General features: G+C 39.1%; 1 protein-coding gene across 1 annotated transcript in view; it reads right to left on the bottom strand.

Annotated features, from left to right (window-relative positions):
• Positions 1 to 18667, bottom strand: part of PDE4D (phosphodiesterase 4D) — a 1457192-nt gene that overhangs the window by 1411160 nt on the left and 27365 nt on the right. The window lies entirely within an intron of this gene.

The following is an 18667-nucleotide window of genomic DNA, read 5'->3' as shown; positions in this document are numbered from 1 at the left end:
TCACAATAACAAATAGTTCTAAATGAGATAAAAAAAAAAAAGTCACTCTGGGAGGATACACAGTGATCACACTCTTGGTGAGTCTCCAAGCAGGTAGATACAATTACAGCATAGAGGGAAATGCAAGTTTTTTGTGAAAGGAAACTTTGATCTGATTACCTTCATGCTAGAACTTTTTTGAAAAAGTAGTTAGACTCAATTATGATGGTAGTCCATTGTCATTCTGTAAATATTCATTAAGTATTCTACGTACCAAGCATTGTGTTAGATGTGATGATACAATGGTAAACAAGAGAGACACAAAGCCTGTCCACAAATGAGCCTACAGTTTAGCAATGAAGACAGACAAATAAGCCCAAACAATTAAGGGTACTAATGGGAACCCATGGGGAAAAGACCAAAATGAGCCTATAGCAGGATTAGGGAAGTATGTTCCATGACTTTCTGCCAACAGCAGAGAATGGTCTTGGCATCCATGATAAGTGGGAGTGAGCACAGGGAAAAACAAGCTCCAGGGCAGCACACTGACCATTCCAGGAGTGACCAGCATGGGCAGCCCACGCACGTGGAAGAACTACAGCCCAGACAAGCCGAGAACGGGGCCACACCAAGAGAGGGACTCTGCCAATCAACTCCTGTGAAACTGGCATTCTCATAACTTCTTGAATCACCTTAATTCTCAGAGTTGGTGCCATTTTTAAATAAGAAAAAAAAAACATTTTGGTCTATAGCAGCATATATGGTGTTTATTAATATTTTCTTTGAATAAAAGTTTGTTCTGGGACATTTGAGTCCTTGATAGACAGAACATTTGCAGCAATTTACTAAACTGACAAATGGAGAGATGAGCCCATAAGCTACATGGCCATAAGGAGATCAACACATCCATCCAGTACATATGGATCAGGAGTGAAATGTCCCTTTCAGTATATTTGACATGAAATTCCTCACCACTGTTATATTGTATATACCATTAACAGTAAAGGTGAATAAATAAATAATAAATAATAAATAACTAGTAAAGGTGAATAAATAGTCTGTTTTGTTAGTTACTCAGTAAATATTTATTACATGTCACCATGTGTCAAGCACCAGGTTAGGTTCTGGAAAGAACTGGGAAAGTATAAAAGCAAAGATACTGATCACAGGCAGCATAACAAGGTAGAAAAACACACACACTTTAGAGCTCAATCACCTTAGGTTTAATCTCAGCTCAACTTCTTACTAAATCAGTTGCCTCGGGTCTGTCACTTAACTCCCCTGAGCCTCATTTCCCTGTCCCATAATGTGATAGTAGAACACTACCCTGAAGTATTCTGCAGAATTAAATGAGATAATATATGCAAAGCACGTAAGAAAAGCCCTGCACCAGAATTTACTGGTCCAGAAGAAGCTGAGCCCCAGGTTGTAGCCTACCCCTCCTTCTCTTCATGCCAACTTCTTTCACTGAGATTTGCCAACTTACTTATGGACACCACGGTTTGTCATCCATTCACATTCCCTGCCCCTTGGCCTCCCTTTGTGTGGAATGCAAACTTCCCTCTGAAGGATAGACCTGTGTCTTGGTTATGGACTATCCTGGCAGGAAATTCGAGAGTCCAGATACCCAGACCATGGGAGGGTTAGGGGATATGATTACTTGGACTTACAGAATCCTCACCCTATGGGGAAGGGGAAGGCAAGAGGAGGGTTTAATTAGGATCCTCTAAAATGCTGGGCTGGGGAGGGAATATCCTTGCTCAAGTCTAAGGGCAGTGTGGTTTAGAAGTAAATTCTATGGGAGTATAAGAATTTTAAGGAATAGTCTTTCTACCAGATTATTTCACTGATTGTGTTTCTACAACAATCATCTTTCCTAAGCTACCCTGCTTCAATAGCTATTTTATAGAAATGCTACCCACGTTCCTGCCTTTTCCTGCTTTGAAACTCACTCTGAATCTCTAACAAGTCCAAGGTCTTAAGGTGCTTGCTCATTGTTCTGCGCATGTCACTCTAGCTGTTGGATAAAAGAAAATATTACCTAAACTGCATTCCCCGTGGTTGCTGTTAGTGTGTAGATTTAAATAAATATTCCAGCTACTATTAAACATACTTTGTATAATGACAATTTAGAGGCGGGAAAAGTTCTAGAAATTTAAGCCTAAGTCCAAAAATGGAATTTTTTTGAATTTAAATTTAAATTTTAGATTCAGGGAGTACATAAGCAGGTTTGTTACAGGGATACACTGCATGATGCTGAAGTTTGGGCTTCTATTGATCCTGTCCAGAGAGTGAACATAGTACCCAACAAGAAGTTGTTTAGCCCTTGCTCCCCTCCTTCTCTCTCTCTGGAGTCCCCAGTATCTATTGTTTCCATCTTTATGTCTGTGTGTGTCCAGCTACTTATAAGTAGCTCCCACTTATAAATGAGAAGATGGGATATTTGGTTGTCTGTTTTTCACATTAATTCATTTAGGATAATGGGTTCCAGCTGCATCCATGCTGCTGCAAAGGACATGATGTTATTATTTTTATGGCTGCATAGTATTCCATACTGCATATGTACCACAGGGAAATGGAAGTTACAAAATTACAAGAAAAAAATCAACAGTATCCAAATGCTAATAAAGATTATTAGCTATCTTTATAGTCACAACCACATAATTGACCAAAATATATTCACTCAAATTTATAGCAACACAATTATTAAGCACTCAATTCAGTGGCCACATGTAGCTATGGCTATGAGTTATTTATTACTCAGTGGTTATATACAGATACGGCTATGAGTCATTTAAAGTAAAGAGCCTTCACTCTGTCAAGGAGACATGATTCATCAAAAAGTCAGAAACAGAACAGTCAAAATCCCTAACAGAAAAGTCAAAGGGTAGAATACGCTGAGCTCAGGAATTATAATTCATGCTCTGGCCAGGATAATCCAGGTATAGCATCCTGACATCCAAGAGGCGTATGCAAAGCTTGGTGCAAGCTACCCAGGCCAAAGTTGGCTTTAAGGCAGATGCAGAAAGGTCAGACAGCTGGCTGGTCAAAAGGAAAGGACAGCCTTCCCTAGGTCTCTTCATTACCCTGATATATTCTCCTTGTTCAGGGATGACTAGATCCACTTATCTCTTCTCCTACAAAGGTCCACTCATTTCTTCTCCTAGTTCAGGTATGACTCGCTTCCCTCACTGATTCACTCCAGGGCTCATCTTTAAAATACAGATGCAAACAGGCTGAAATATCCCCAAGGCTAACAGCTTAAAATATACAAAAGATGAATAAGTGCACCTGGGGCTTCAAGGACTAATGCCATAAAACTGTCATCGTTTCCCACCAAACGTTATTTCACCCACTCACTTGATGTACATCTGTGGCCTGTTCACACTGCATATGGCTGTGGACAGAAAATGCCTCAGTTCAGAACTGACACAGTGGGTCTGGAAGAGGCTTCTGCTGCAGCGTTCTCTCTCTGGTTTTAGCTCCGAACCTTGTCACCCTAACATAAGAACGATGAACAAGCCTACATGGAGGCTCAGAAGGTTCCAAATATGGTTCCAACTCTGTGTCTGACTAACTAATGCGTGGCCTGAGCAAAGTATTATTTAAAAATCTAAAATGCCAAAAGCAACTACTCTATTTCTGCTACCTTTAAACCTGTCAATCACACCCCAAACTTCTACCAGCTTCCTCAATTCACCACATGTTATGTGTGAGCTACATCCATCCACACCTGTTGTTACTACTTTCCATTTGATTGCAAATAATTCCAATTCATCATAACTCACAAATCTCATTCATTTCTGCAAGCAAACTTCAGGTTTTTTTCAACACGAGGTTGAAAGAGAAAAGGAAAAGAGAGGAGGAAAAAGAGAGAAAAGAGAGAAAAAATATGGAAATACACAACGGGTCGGTATCAAGTCCAGATAAGATTTCTTCATGGCTGTTGCACACAAGAGCATTACGGCTCTCAGGGTCACCCTTTCTATCCTAGCCACAGTGCCCAATCACTGATTCATTCTCACAATATTCATCAACACATAGCTTTGCTGCCATAACTGGATGTAGTCATTCCTTCCTAATGTGAATGTCTATGTGTTTTTTCTTTCTCAATCATAATATGATATCAAGGTCTCTCCAAATTTCTGTTATCTGGATGTCTTCCTAATTTTATCTTTTTGAAGACTTTGTTATGTAAACATGTGCTGTATACATCATGAAAAGGCAAATTCTGATAGCTTACATTCAATTCTAATTGATTAATAGTGCCCTATTGATAACTCCTTCTGATTTGATAACAACTCACCCCAGCCTACTCCCAATGGACCCACCTAATAATTATCATCTTCCAATTTGAGGAGCTAATAACATTAACTTGTTCATCTTGTCAAGTTAGGGGGTAAGGGAATAGAATAATTATTGTAAATCACATTACAGACCTCAGGCAAAGTTCATCGCAGTGATGCCAGTAGCCACAGGGTAATGTCTGTAAGCATCAGGATTTCTGAGTCATCTCCTGCTCTGACTTCATGCCTAGCCCTTCTGCCAGAATTACACAAGCTGTGTCCTCTAATTCCCCAGTCTTACAGTCCCTGTGGGTCCTTTATCCCATTGTGGGTAGTATTTCTTATTTAGGAGATAAGCCCAACACACTCAAGCCACTGCCCCCGAGAGCTGCTGAGTCCATTGAGCTGCCAGAATGGAAAGAACTCTGAAACGGAGGAAACTAGTTCTCTTGCAAACTTGTGTTTTACCTTCCCAGTTGTTCTTAATGATTCTGAGACTCCCCAAATAAGTGTAAAGAGAAAAGAAGGAGTAAATACGATTCTAGATTTCCTACCCCTGTTTCCATAAGAGCAATTCTGCCTTCACTTGCTTTATTTTGTGCATTCCATATAATTTTTTAATGGATTCCATTTACAACCTAATGATAATCTGAAAACAGCTGAACAGGGTGACCTTCTAGTCCCAGTCTCCTATATATAGCAAGACACATCAAAGGTCTGTTCTAGAAGGATGAGCAGAACAGACAGCCACCTCTATGCAATGTGATTTTAAAAATAAAAGATGCCTACCCCAAGCCATCTCCTTCCCATGCTCCTTGCAATTTCCAACTTCTTCACACTGCCAGAGATAAAGGAAGCCAGATGCTAGTTAAAGAGGGGAGGACAGATTTGAACCACTAATACGCTATTGCAATAGGGAAGGGAGTGCAGTGTGAACTAAACTCAACCTTGATTTGTACAGAGAAGACTGGGTATTTTAGAAGAGGAATGAAAGTAGAAAGGGGAGGGGGTGAGAGCAGGCTCAGTGAAGTCAGAGAAATGAAAAATTACAAAGGGTTGGTCAACATAAATGTTGATTAGGCAATTATAGGTGTTAGGATTCTATCTGCCCAGACACCGAAAGACAGAGGCCCTATCTCTCCTGATGGTTACTTTTTAGAAGAATGGCTCTCAGGTCCTTGAGAAAAACACTCTTGAGCTGTAGGAAGTGCATATATTTATCAAAGGTTACAGGGCAAGGATTCAAAATTGTAAGCTTTTAGTAAATCTCTAAGAAAGGGTGGTTGGGCCTAGCTCCAGGGTAATGGCTAGAAGAAATAGTAAACCCTCCTGGCAGCCTTGAGCCTCCTCAGGCAGGCATCCTAAGTGGGGTAGGGTAGTCCTAGGGACATGGCCTTGAGCTGTTAGAAATTATTCTAGTGTTTGTGTAAGTCCTTTAATGTGAGGCATGAGTGGATGAAATCATTGGTGTTGAGAATCTATAGTTCTGATAGGAAGTCAAGGCCTAATCAAGAAGGGGGTACAGAGGAGCATGGCTAGATTTTGGTAAGTTAGAGAATCTTTGTCAACACCTAGAAACCAAAGATGCTATTTGTAAGTCATTAACTGATAGCATTAATATGTCAAATAATTTTAAACTTGTGTGCCTTTACTGATATTAAACTATTATCAAGCAGCTTAGCAGCATGGTCACTTGGTCAGGACTCGGGTTGGAGACAGCCTCACAGGGTAGGTTAGCCTTGGGGAGCGAGGAAAAGAATGAAGAATTCCAGACACAAGTGCTACCACTCTGACTAAACACTGACAACTTATTTCCACGTAACTGTCCTGCCAAGCTTGTTTTAAAACAGAAAGGTAAGACTTATGGTAGTATAAACACTGGACTTGCCAAAAGTCTTTTAAAATAGTTTATTCTTTTATGTAGAGTAAGAAGAAGCCACTTGGAAGTTTCTTTCCTTGGCATTGCTTAGTAAGCCCTATTGTTCCAGTAAGGTATAGATAAACTAGAGGTCAGTCATTTAGTCAAGTTGGTCAGTTACCAACTTGAATTTTACTGTAAGTATGTGTTTGTGGTATGGCTATCCTGAAAATAGCAAGTACTCACTTTGATAACTCAGCAAAAGTTCATTTTCTTAAGGGTGGAACCCTAGTGTGTGCTTCTCCCTTTTCCACAGACCACATCCACCTATTTCAGGGTGCCCGTGCTTCCTGAGTCCCACTCCTCCACAGCACAATTTGGTTGCAAGCTACCCAGATAGAACTGGTTTACAAACTGGAAGGCCAAGAACTTCAGTCTTCAAAGCAGGCTCGCATATGTTGTTCATGTACAAACAAGTGAATTTCTTACTTCATACAAAAATCTCACTCCCTCCTCTCCTTTTAGGTTGTCACAAAGTGTCTGAATGGCTAAGTGATGCTGCTGATAGGATCCAAGACCTCTTCTTGCAGTTTCCTTCTCTGTCTGCCAATTTCACACTTACCCTCAATTCTAACAGTTCCCATGCTGGCAATACCCATACAGTGGGGTTGGGTTGGGTTGCCAGATAAACTACAGGATGCCCAATTAAACTGAATTTCATATAAGTAATGGATAATTTTTAGTATAAGCATGTGTTATTTTAATTTCCTAATTTCAGCAACTGTATTCCTAGACAAAAATCCACTATCCAATTATTTTATCTTTCCAGGTGTATAAAACATTATTCTGGAAATTTGTAGAACTATGATAACTGCTTAAAATATAAATTCATAGGCTGGATGTGGTGGCTCACACTTGTAATCTCAGCACTTTGGGAGGCCAAGGTCGGTGGATCACCTGAGATCAGGAGTTTGAGACCAGCCTGGCCAACATGGTGAACCATGTCTCTACTAAAAATACAAAAAAAAAAAAAAAATTTAGCTGGGCTTGGTGGCAGGCACCTATAATCTAAGCTACTTCGGAGGTTGAGGCAGGAGAATCACTTGAACCCGGGAGGCAGAGGTTGCAGTAAGCCAAGATTGTGCTGCTGTACTCAAGACTGGGCAACAGAGAGAGACTTTGTCTCAAAAAAAAAAAAAAAAAATATATATATATATATATATACACACACACACACATATATACACACATACACACACACACACACACACATATCAATTCATAGATGAATTGTTTCCAGGAGCTGAAGATGTGGGGAGAGACTGGCTATAAGAAGGAGGAAGAGCTTTTGAGAGGAGGTGATCAAACTGTTCTATACCTTGATTCTGGTGGTATACACATGACTATATGCATCTGTCAAAACTTATAGAACTCTACAATAAAAGGGATGAATTGTATTGTAAATAAATAATACCTAAATAAATCAGACTTTTTAAAGTTGAAAATAAATGTATACTACCCAATATCGGATGGCCCTCACACATTTCAGATATCATTTTATTCCTCCCTTGGTATCATCAGAGTAAATGCCTCACAACAGCTATTCTATTTTTTTCATTCTCCCTAGGTTCACAATTCCAACACTACATCCCTCCCTGCAAACAGATTTGATCAGTCACGCAACCAGTGTGTAATATTAGCTGGATCTGGAAATATAAAGATGAAAATAGAGTTCCCACCAAAAAATATTCTTCATGGGCTAGTAGGCAAACAGAAATGAATAATAAAAAAAAAGACAATGGAAAAAAATTGTATAATGGGTAATTATAAGATGTTGTACTGTACAGAGGAATAGTAAACAGTGAAGTCTCTCCAATAACTCAGGAAAAGTTAAAAATGCTGGAGTTCAGCCTTCAAAGTAGGCAGTTATACAAGTAGATAAAGGAAGGCGAGTACCCAGAGAAAAAAGGCAGATCAGCTGCACAGGTGGGTCAGCACAAACGATGAAAGCCCTTGACACTCAGGTGCTGTGGGAATTCTTGCTTGCCATTACAGAAACCAGCCTTGGCTAGCTGGAGGAGAAAAAAGTAGACTCATTGGAAAGACATGCTCGTTCAGACTCAGTAGAAGTCTCCATCACCAAGCACAGAAAATGAGCAAAAACCGAGGCACGCAGGATGCCAAGGAGCAAGAATCACAACCACTATCCTGTAGCAGGAATCACAACCAGGACACTGCTGCCGCCGCCGCCGCCACTGAAAACCAATGGGCACCACCACTGATACCAGCAATAAGTTCTAACAGCCTCTTGACCTTTAACCCATTCGCTCTAGAGTCAGAGTCCCAGCCTGAGTCACGTGGCTATCTATGAGCAGTGCCAGGGGCTGCCAGAATGCACAGGGAGGTAAGGACAGCCTCTTTCCAAGGTTCCATACACACGGCAGGGAACTTCCCAAAATAGGAGAGGGGCCTGACTCTCTAGCATCATTAGTATCCAGGGGCTCTATAGAGTAGTCCCCCGTTATCTGCAGGGCATATGTTCCAGGACCCCCAGTGTAGGCCTGAAACTGCACTGACAGTACCAAACCTAACTGCCGTCAATCAGAACACATTTCTGTTTACGTCTTCCACCCACAAATTCAATGCCTTTTTTATCTTAGCTAAGCACTTATCACACACTGTGGTCATAACTTTTGCAGATCGAGGCGCAACAGCAAAAGTAGCGTGAATTTCTTTTTCCCTCTTCACAACTTCATGAATAGAAGATTCATTTTTAGCATAAACCTTGGCAATCTCAGCATATAATTTTTGTATTTTCCTTATTAGGTTCAAACTTTCACCTTTTAGCTTAAAGGAAGCACTTTAGGGATATTTGAATTGCCAGCATTCCCACTCCTGCACTTTGGGCCATTATTAAGCAAACTAAGAGTTCCTTGAACACAAGCGCTGCCATACCTCGCAGGTGGATCTGCTAATGAGATGGCTACTAAGGGAACTCCAGGCAAGTCACAGAGACAGCATGGACATGCTGGACAAAGGGATGCTACACACCCTAGGCAGGAGAGCAAGAAATTTCATCACACTAGTCAGAACAGAGTGCAAATTAAAATTTATGAATTTTGTATTTCTTAAATGTTCCATTCAATATTGTTGGACATGGTTGACTGCAGGTAACTGAAACCACAAAAAGCAAAACTTGAAATAAAGGGTGCCTGGTTTTCTGTTCTTGTGATAGTTTGCTAAGAATGATGGTTTCCAGCTGCATCCATGTCCCTACAAAGGACGCAAACTCATCCTTTGTTATGGCTGCATAGTATTCCATGGTGTATATGTGCCACATTTTCTTAACACCGCATGTTCTCACTCATAGGTGGGAACTGAACAATGAGATCACTTGGACTCGGGAAGGGGAACATCACACACTGGGGCCTATCATGGGGAGGGGGGAGGAGGGAGGGATTGCATTGGGGAGTTATTCATGATATAAATGATGAATTGATGGGTGCTGACGAGTTGATGGGCGCAGCACACCAACATGGCATAAGTATACATATGTAGCAAACCTGCACGTTATGCACATGTACCCTAGAACTTAAAGTATAATAATAATAATAAAAAAGAAAGAAATAAAGGGTGCCACCGGTAATATGGCCTGTCTGGTCTTTCTAATGTGGATTCTCCCCACTGGAAAGAAAATCTATTCTCCAGCTCTGTGGGTCTCATACTAGAATGCTTTTGGGATATCACATTTTAGGCTGAGTGATATTCTCTATGTGTCTCTGGCTCGTCCTTCCAACTCAACATGTGCTTTCTGGAAGCAGTTATTTCACAGCAGCCATGTGTCTTTCTATTCCCCCTTTTGCTCAGCACACTGCCTTCCACAATCTAGCTGCCTAATGCATGTCTGTGTTCGGCACGGATGTGTTCTGAAGCAACTCAGCATGTGCAGTTGGAAATGTGCCACTTTCATTTGGCAGAGTCAAATCTCCAAACCAGACCCTTTTATTTCAGCTCACGGAAGATCCCTGCCCTAAAGGCCTCTGCCTTGAACCAAACCTCAATAAGCTAGATTATAAACCAGCCAAAACCACCGGAGATTATGTCAATGTGCATGTGGCTTTGGAGCGACTAAGAACTGGCACAAAGCATCAGGGAGGCTGCCAGTGAGCTCTCCGAAGAAAGCAAAACAGGGATCCGGGCCCACGGCGCGATGTTCAGGGAATCCCTGCTTACAGCGCCTTTTCAGACATTGCATAAGCTACACAAAAGCAAAATCTGTGAATTAGCTGTCTTTTGACAAACTAAAAGAACCTGTATAGCATCCTATTATTATTTTTTTTATCTAGGGAAAAGAAACAATAAATTTCACTAGGCTGAGGAAGAAAAGGGATTACATTTGGAGTAGATAATCTCCTCACACCATTTAAACGCAGAAATATTTAAAGAGGTTGTAATGGGAATTTTATCTCAGGCCTCAGATGTTACCCTGGTACAATAGTTTCTCCTTTCATCCATGACTAGAGTTGATGCCACAGTCCTCCCACCTCTCCAAGAAATCATAATAGCCTTCTTTCCTGACAAAGTTGTTGAAGAGGAATAGAACAGAACACAGACTCATTATGTCCCTTCACAAAGCAATCACATCATTTGAAAAAAAAAAAAAAAAAAAAAAAAACACAAGTACTCTCATTTGCAGCCAAGTTCAGGTCTTAAGCAAATACAATTTACAGATTAAAGTGGCTATTTAAGTGGAGTTTTATGAATATTCCAGGTAACAGATATAATGAAAAAGCTACAAAGTTCAGAGAAGAGTTTAAACAATCCAATTACATACAAAGACAAATAATAATAATATGGATTTTCAAGGACACTGTCCTCAGAAAGGGGCATAAACACAAATATCAGCCTTTGTTCCTCTGTATGTAATGGAAAAGAGAAAAAATAAGTTCCCAGTCTTCCATTTCTATGAGTTTTTATTCTGAACTTCTGTTATCCCTCAGTAAGTAAATGTAAGAGTATTCTCTAGAGAATTGTTTTATTATACAACAAGTACACCATAAAGAGCCATGCTGGCCAAAAGAAATGCAAAATGGAAGTCGAGTGAGATGCCCCTTTCACTATGATTTGCCATCCAGTGAGTCAGAGCAATATCTTGAAACTGTTGTGAATGAAAAATGTTTTTTTTATTCTGTTGAATTCATGTTCATGCTTCAAAGAACAGTAGAAACTACAAAACTCTAGAGCCACAGAGATCATTAAACCCCTATTGCATTACAGGAAAGTCAACTTGGTTTAAAGTAGTCAAGTGACCTACCCAAGGCATGGCACAGAACCCAGGCAGGCATCCAGGCCTCCTCTCTCTATCCCTGGGCTCCTCCTGCTGCTCTCTGGTTTTCTATCCATGCCATGGTGACTGTGACCATGCCCTTTCACAGAAATGGTCACAGGCAGATTCTGAAGAGCCTTTGTGTAGAGTCTGAGAGCAGGTTACAGTGGTCAGTTCATGCTAACCCAGAAGTGGAGCTGGAGGGGTAAGGAAGAGCTATGGTCACCACTCCCCAGGTGTGTGACTCAAATCTGAATATCAGGATTAAAATTCCTGAAAGATTATAGACAAGTCAAATGCCAAGTCCATTTAAAGACTCCAAACACAGCACCTTTCATCCTTGCTACCTTGTTAATACTTAAAGCCAAGAGAAGAAGCCCATACAGAGTATTTTCCAAGCAAAAACACTGTGTTGCTATCACCTTGCCTTTAAAAGGGCACAATCCAAGGCCAAAATTAACCTCAAAGAGTATAGAGCCAGATAAGGATGTATAAAACTCAAAACAGAACTATGCAGCAGATTGAAAATGTAGTAATTATAGTACGCTGGAGTTAGCTCACCAACCAAACACAGACCCATCAGCCCTCCACCCCACCACTGTCTAATCAACATGAATTTACAGGCAAGGAAGAGCAACAAGAAGTCCACCCACTTAAGTTAAGGAAAGAAGACTCCATGAGGCTTAACTTCTGCAAACCTCTTGCAATGCAAATGCAAGAGAAATAATTTCAAACCATAAAATTGTTTGCTTCCTTGGAACAAGTAAAGGACCAATGTCATTTTCTTTTTTTATTTTATTTTATTTTATTTTATTTTTATTATACTTTAAGTTCTAGGGTACATGTGCATAACGTGCAGGTTTGTTACATATGTATATTTGTGCCATATTGGTGTGCTGCACCCATCAACTCGTCAGCACCCATCAATTCATCATTTATATCATGTATAACTCCCCAATGCAATCCCTCCCCCCTCCCCCCTCCCCATGATAGGCCCCAGTGTGTGATGTTCCCCTTCCCGAGTCCAAGTGATCTCAATGTTCAGTTCCCACCTATGAGTGAGAACATGCGGTGTTTGGTTTTCTCTTCTTGTGATAGTTTGCTAAGAATGATGGTTTCCAGCTGCATCCATGTCCCTACAAAGGACGCAAACTCATCCTTTTTTATGGCTGCATACTATTCCATGGTGTATATGTGCCACATTTTCTTAATCCAGTCTGTCACAGATGGACATGTGGGTTGATTCCAAGTCTTTGCTATTGTGAATAGTGCTGCAATAAACATACGTGTGCATGTGCCTTTGTAGTAGAATAATTTATAATCCTTTGGGTATATACCCAGTAGTGGGATGGCTGGGTCATATGGTACATCTAGTTCTAGATCCTTGAGGAATCGCCATACTGTTTTCCATAATGGTTGAACTAGTTTACAATCCCACCAACAGTGTAAAAATGTTCCTATTTCTCCACATCCTCTCCAACACCTGTTGTTTCCTGATTTTTTAATGATTGCCATTCTAACTGGTGTGAGATGGTATCTCATTGTGGTTTTGATTTGCATTTCTCTGATGGCGAGTGATGATGAGCATTTTTTCATGTGTCTGTTGGCTGTATGAATGTCTTCTTTTGAGAAATGTCTGTTCATATCCTTTGCCCACTTTTGGATGGGGTTGTTTGTTTTTTTCTTGTAAATTTGTTTGAGTTCTTTGTAGATTCTGGATATTAGCCCTTTGTCAGATGAGTAGATTGCAAAAATTTTCTCCCATTCTGTAGGTTGCCTGTTCACTCTGATGGTAGTTTCTTTTGCTGTGCAGAAGCTCTTTAGTTTAATTAGATCCCATTTGTCAATTTTGGCTTTTGCTGCCGTTGCTTTTGGTGTTTTAGACAAGAAGTCCTTGCCCATGACTATGTCCTGAATGGTACTACCTAGATTTTCTTGTAGGGTTTTTATGGTATTAGGTCTAACATTTAAGTCTCTAATCCATCTTGAATTAATCTTCATATAAGGAGTAAGGAAAGGATCCAGTTTCAGCTTTCTACTTATGGCTAGCCAATTTTCCCAGCACCATTTATTAAATAGGGAATCCTTTCCCCATTTCTTGTTTCTCTCAGGTTTCAATCTCTGCTTGAGAATGACATGGGATGTGGTCAGAACTCTGTGATCATGGAAGGCAGAGAAGAATAAGTGAGACAACTTGATACTTGTTAGGTAGTCTACTTTATAATCAAAAGGCTCATTTCTTTTTTCTAGAGATGGGTTTTCTCAGCTGTCAAAGGGGAGGCTGAACCAGATGCTCTTTAAAATCATCTCCTGCTTTGATCATTTTTTGCATTTACTTCTTTCCCTTTCTGCTTTCCATTTATGCCTTATTGTTTAACATTTACAATAAGATGTCAACATTACCATGTATTAATAGGAGTTGAAGGTGTGACCTGAGTCCAGCAGCATGATTTTGTGACTGTGGGGGAGATTTATAACTTCTGTGCCTCCGTTTCTTAGTCTTTAAAATGAAGCTCCTGTCTCATAGGGTTGTTAGAAGTTCCTACATCACATCAAATGAGAGAATGAAACCAAAGTGCTGGGTGCAGTAACTGACATGGAGGAAAACTCAAAAACTCTTAGCCAGTATTATCTTTTATTGTTACTTAGTTGAGATCTGGTCTTAAACGTGAATAATACAGAACCAGAGAAAACAAGGCAATGCTTAACTCCTTGAAACCAATAAATGTTATTTCTGAGAACAGGATAATTGGAAAACCAATGAAAAAAAAGACTGACAATATTCTAAAACTTAGAAAAGCCTCTATTTTTCATACTGGTAAAAATCTCTGAGGAGAGAAATTCCCAAGAGCTTAGCAAAATGCTACAATACATAGTGTGTTCTCAAAAGGGGAGCAATTTAAGAGGGTACTTTGGCAAAGCCTCGTGACTTATCCAGATGGGATTTTTTATTTTATGTCTATGCTTCAAAATAGGCAACTATGTGATTATTCCTGGTGGGTCTATTAAGGCATCTTGTCAAACTTCTATTCCTTTAAATTTATTAACTTTAATTTCAAACTACAGAAAATACCAAAAAATTAAATATGTATTCTTTCAGTTTTGCAGGACACAGCTAAGCTCAAGCCTAAAGGGACTAGGATATGTAAGGAAATCCTAATTATAAAATCATTAATTTTAAAGTTAACTTCCAAGGGTCATTTCCCACAGGGTTGTGAATTTTTATCATGCTCCAAAAACTGCCTGAATTCTTTAGAACACTGAGTGGTTCATTCTAGTCATCAATGAACTAGGTCTGGTCACTCTAAATGTAATCAATGCAGGGTAGATGAGAATGGGAGGTGGAACACCCTTGCCTCACCAAATGCTAAAAATGCTGAAATGATTAGCAACCTGACCATGGCAGGGCCCGGGAAAGGACTGTAATTAAAAACAATCTCCTAGCACCCAACCTGTAAAGTATATTCACAAAGAGATGTTGCTGCTCTGCAAATGGCACCAATGATGATGATGACGATGATAATGGTAGTGTCTATTAAGCACATATCTTCCAGGCACTGTTCTAAATGCTTTAGACACAATACCTCTGAGGTAGGGATTGTTGCCTGTCACACATCCATTCTTCACCCTTCTCCTTCTCTGCTCTGTATTAAAGAGAGGCATTGCAGGGTCCCTTGTCAGCTGACTTCTGACTGTGTTTGGCTACAAGACTGCAGGGTCAAAAGATGGGAACATCAAGATATTTCCTCTCTCGGTGCCTTGAGCAGAATCTCTACTATCAAAAATGTCTCTCCCATGCCTCCTCCAGTTCCACCATAATTCCAGTGACCTCAGTCCCTGGACCACAGTAACACTGTCTCCAACATATTGTCCCTTCAAATTAGAATTAGTAGATGCTTCCTGCTATTGCTAATATTCAGGTTGTTTAGTGACCCCATTTGGCTTTTCAGCTCCTCCCCATTTGGCTTTTCAGCTGCATAGTCAATTAAATTCTCTCTGGTTCAAATATTTAAGATGATTCATCTTTTTTGGACCATTATTATCCACATTTTCCAAATTAGAAAACTGAGAGTACTTTGTCCAGAATTACAGAGTCATAAAGTGGCAAATTTGAGTCCAGTGATTCTTAAGTCATACCTCTTGGCCACTACATTATATTGTCTCTTCTTAATGATACAATATAACAATTGGTTAGACAATAAAAAAGGTTAGAAGTATATGAAGAGGCTCCTATCTACCCCTGCTTCATGAACAATGATCCCCCACATACCTGCTATCTTGCTGTCAATCCCTCTCCAATGGACATAGCAAGGGGTTTGGTCTGGACTGTGAGTTTCTCTTTGCTAAGGGATCTAAGTTTATACTTCAGTCAATAACAATAGAGCTCTCTATTCATTAGTTTTGGTTCTTGATTTTTTTTCTGAGCACCTTAAATTTACCATTACAAAGTGAATATATCATGATCTTCCTTAACTAGGTATCAATCTCTTATAGAGTAGAAAGTTATATCAATGGTCTATTAGACAAAGGTGTAACAGTGACCACAATGAAGGACCCATAAAACCCTTCTGATTCTCTACCAAGTACTCTTTCTACAAAATATTTCTCTTGCACTGTATCCTATAACCTATGCAATAAAATCTTTATGCAAGAATTGTTCAAATTTTCACCAACTACCTCAGTCTTACTATGAAAGTAATACAGGAGCTAAAAACACACACATACCGACAGATGAATTTACTCAATTTTAATTGATCTTATTATCTATCCAAAGATTTTTAAGGGGACCTATTTATGCAAGTAAAAAAAGAAAAACACACATCTATATAGTCTTCTGTAAAGAAGTTCAGTAAAATTCCAACTGCATTTTGACATAGTTCATTCACTATGTTCATCTGCCAAGATTTAAAATAAATTATATTGATTTTCTGATTATTAAAGTAATAGACATATTGTAGAAAAAGAGAAAATACAAAGAGTGTAAAGGAGAAAATAGCAGTAATTATTCAAACCCTAGAGATAATATTTATTAACACTTTGACTTGTTGTTTTGCAATCTTTTATTTTTTGTCTTTTTTTTTACATAGCTGAGATTATACTACATACATATTACATACACGTATATATAGTTTTAGGTCTTACTCTCTAAAAAGTTAACATTATATTGAAAGAATTTTCCTTCATCATTTAAATAATCTATTTGCATTTGTTAAATAGTTGCATAAAACTATAGCAAATGAACCTGCCACAAATTATCTTATACCTCTACTTGAATATTAGGTACTATTCAACTTTTTATTATTAATAGTATATCTGAAACCATCCTTATGCCAAGATGACTGAATTTCAGATTTTTCCCTAGGCTAGATTCCTAAAATAGAATAAATTTCTCAAAGTGCAATTACTGGGCCAGGAGAGTAAATGTGTTCAAATGCCTGAAACATATTATCAAACTGTTTTCCAGAATAATCCAAATTTCTATTTAAATGATAAAATCACTGAAGCACTCTAAAATGTATTCATAGCCTCTTAACAAATCTGATTTCTTTTTTATAAAAAAAAAACAAAGTTTATATCCATTGAGTAAAATTTAAAATTCAAAGCTACTCATTCAATTAAGAACTTTAAATTTATCACTATTGTTTCCTTCTACTTATTTTATTTGGTTTTGTAAAATCTTTAAAAATACATATGCAACATGCATGATTTTGTAATCGATTTTGAATTTGCCAGGATGAATTTTTCCACTTTCACGAAGATTATAGTAATGATGAATAAGTTTTTCACTTATCTTATTCCTACTGACCTTCCTAAGAGAAATTCAACTGGGAAGTTCTCCTAGTGCTGAGTGGCTCTTACAGTCCAGAGCATGTCAGATGTGGGTCCTGCTGGTGACATTCTAACACAAGCTGAAGAAAGTAATCTGTTGACATTCAGAAAGCAATAGGCAGAAAGGAAAGCTACAATTTTCTCTCTATATTCACGTTGTAGAATTTTAGAAAAAGTATTCAGATGCTGTTCTCTAATACTCAAACTACCATTATTTACTGCCTCTTATAAAAATGACAGGAAAATGTGTTCAATCCATTTCCCATGGTTTTGCGAAATCTCTAGCAAATTGCCAGTCTAATATTCATGGCTGTGTCCAATCTACCGGGCAGTAGCCATGACTCATGGTGAGATATTAAGCAACAGCCATGATGCAGGAATCAGAATGTGCATCCCCTGGCCTCAGCTCTGCCACTAATTGTGGGGTCTGAGCCACTCACAGCCTCCCAGAGTCTCAGTTTTTATATCTATAAAATAGAGTCTGGAATAAAGGGGACAAACACTCCTATTTGCTCTTACATTTCATGATTTTGAGTCCTTAGTAAAGCATTGTTTTTTAATGCTAATTAAGTATTCTTCCCACATTTCTATAACCCAGTTCCCCTTATGAATAAAATTCTAATGATGATATTCTGCCAACTTTGGAAATGACATTATATAGGCTAATTATTTAAATCATTAATTCATTCCACAAACAATGCATTGTTCTGAGTACTGGGCTTGAAGTGATGAACTAGAGAGAAGAGTTTCCCGCTCCCACAGAGCTTATATTCTGAATTGTAAACACATGAGCAAATAGACAAACAAAACAATCTAAGGCAGACAATTAAACAGGGTGATGGGCTAGAATGACTGGGTGATGGCAAACTTGCTATTTTCAGTAGGGTGGACAGGGAAGGTCCTTCTGAGGAGGACACTTAAGCTGTGAACTGAATGATACATAAGAGCCAGTTTGTCCGGGACATTGGCAGAAAGAATGTTAAGTGCAAAGGCCCCAAGCAGGAATGAGCTCTGTTAGTTCAAGAAACAGAGAGGGTCAGTGTGACTGGAATTTAAGGAGCAGGAGAAAGAGTGGGTAAGAAAGAAGATTATTAGGAGCCAGATCATGCAGACATTTGTAGAAAACATAAGGGGTTTTGCTTTTAATTTAAGAGCAATGAAAAACTGTGGAAAGTCCTAAGTAGGGGACTGACATGATCTAAATTGTACTTTTAAAGATCACCCTGACTGTTGTGTAGAGAATAGATTGCATGTTTTATTTCCAGCAATACACTAGAAAGGACTCCCTGTTCTCTCACGGAAATATTGAAAATACTAGTTTTGTAGTAGAATAATTTATAATCCTTTGGGTATATACCCAGTAGTGGGATGGCTGGGTCATATGGTACA

Source organism: Rhinopithecus roxellana, chromosome 3 (genome assembly GCF_007565055.1).
Source record: "Rhinopithecus roxellana isolate Shanxi Qingling chromosome 3, ASM756505v1, whole genome shotgun sequence".
NCBI lineage: Eukaryota > Metazoa > Chordata > Mammalia > Primates > Cercopithecidae > Rhinopithecus > Rhinopithecus roxellana.
The sequence above is the reverse complement of the archived record's forward strand: the minus strand, read 5'-3'. Positions and strand labels throughout refer to the sequence as shown.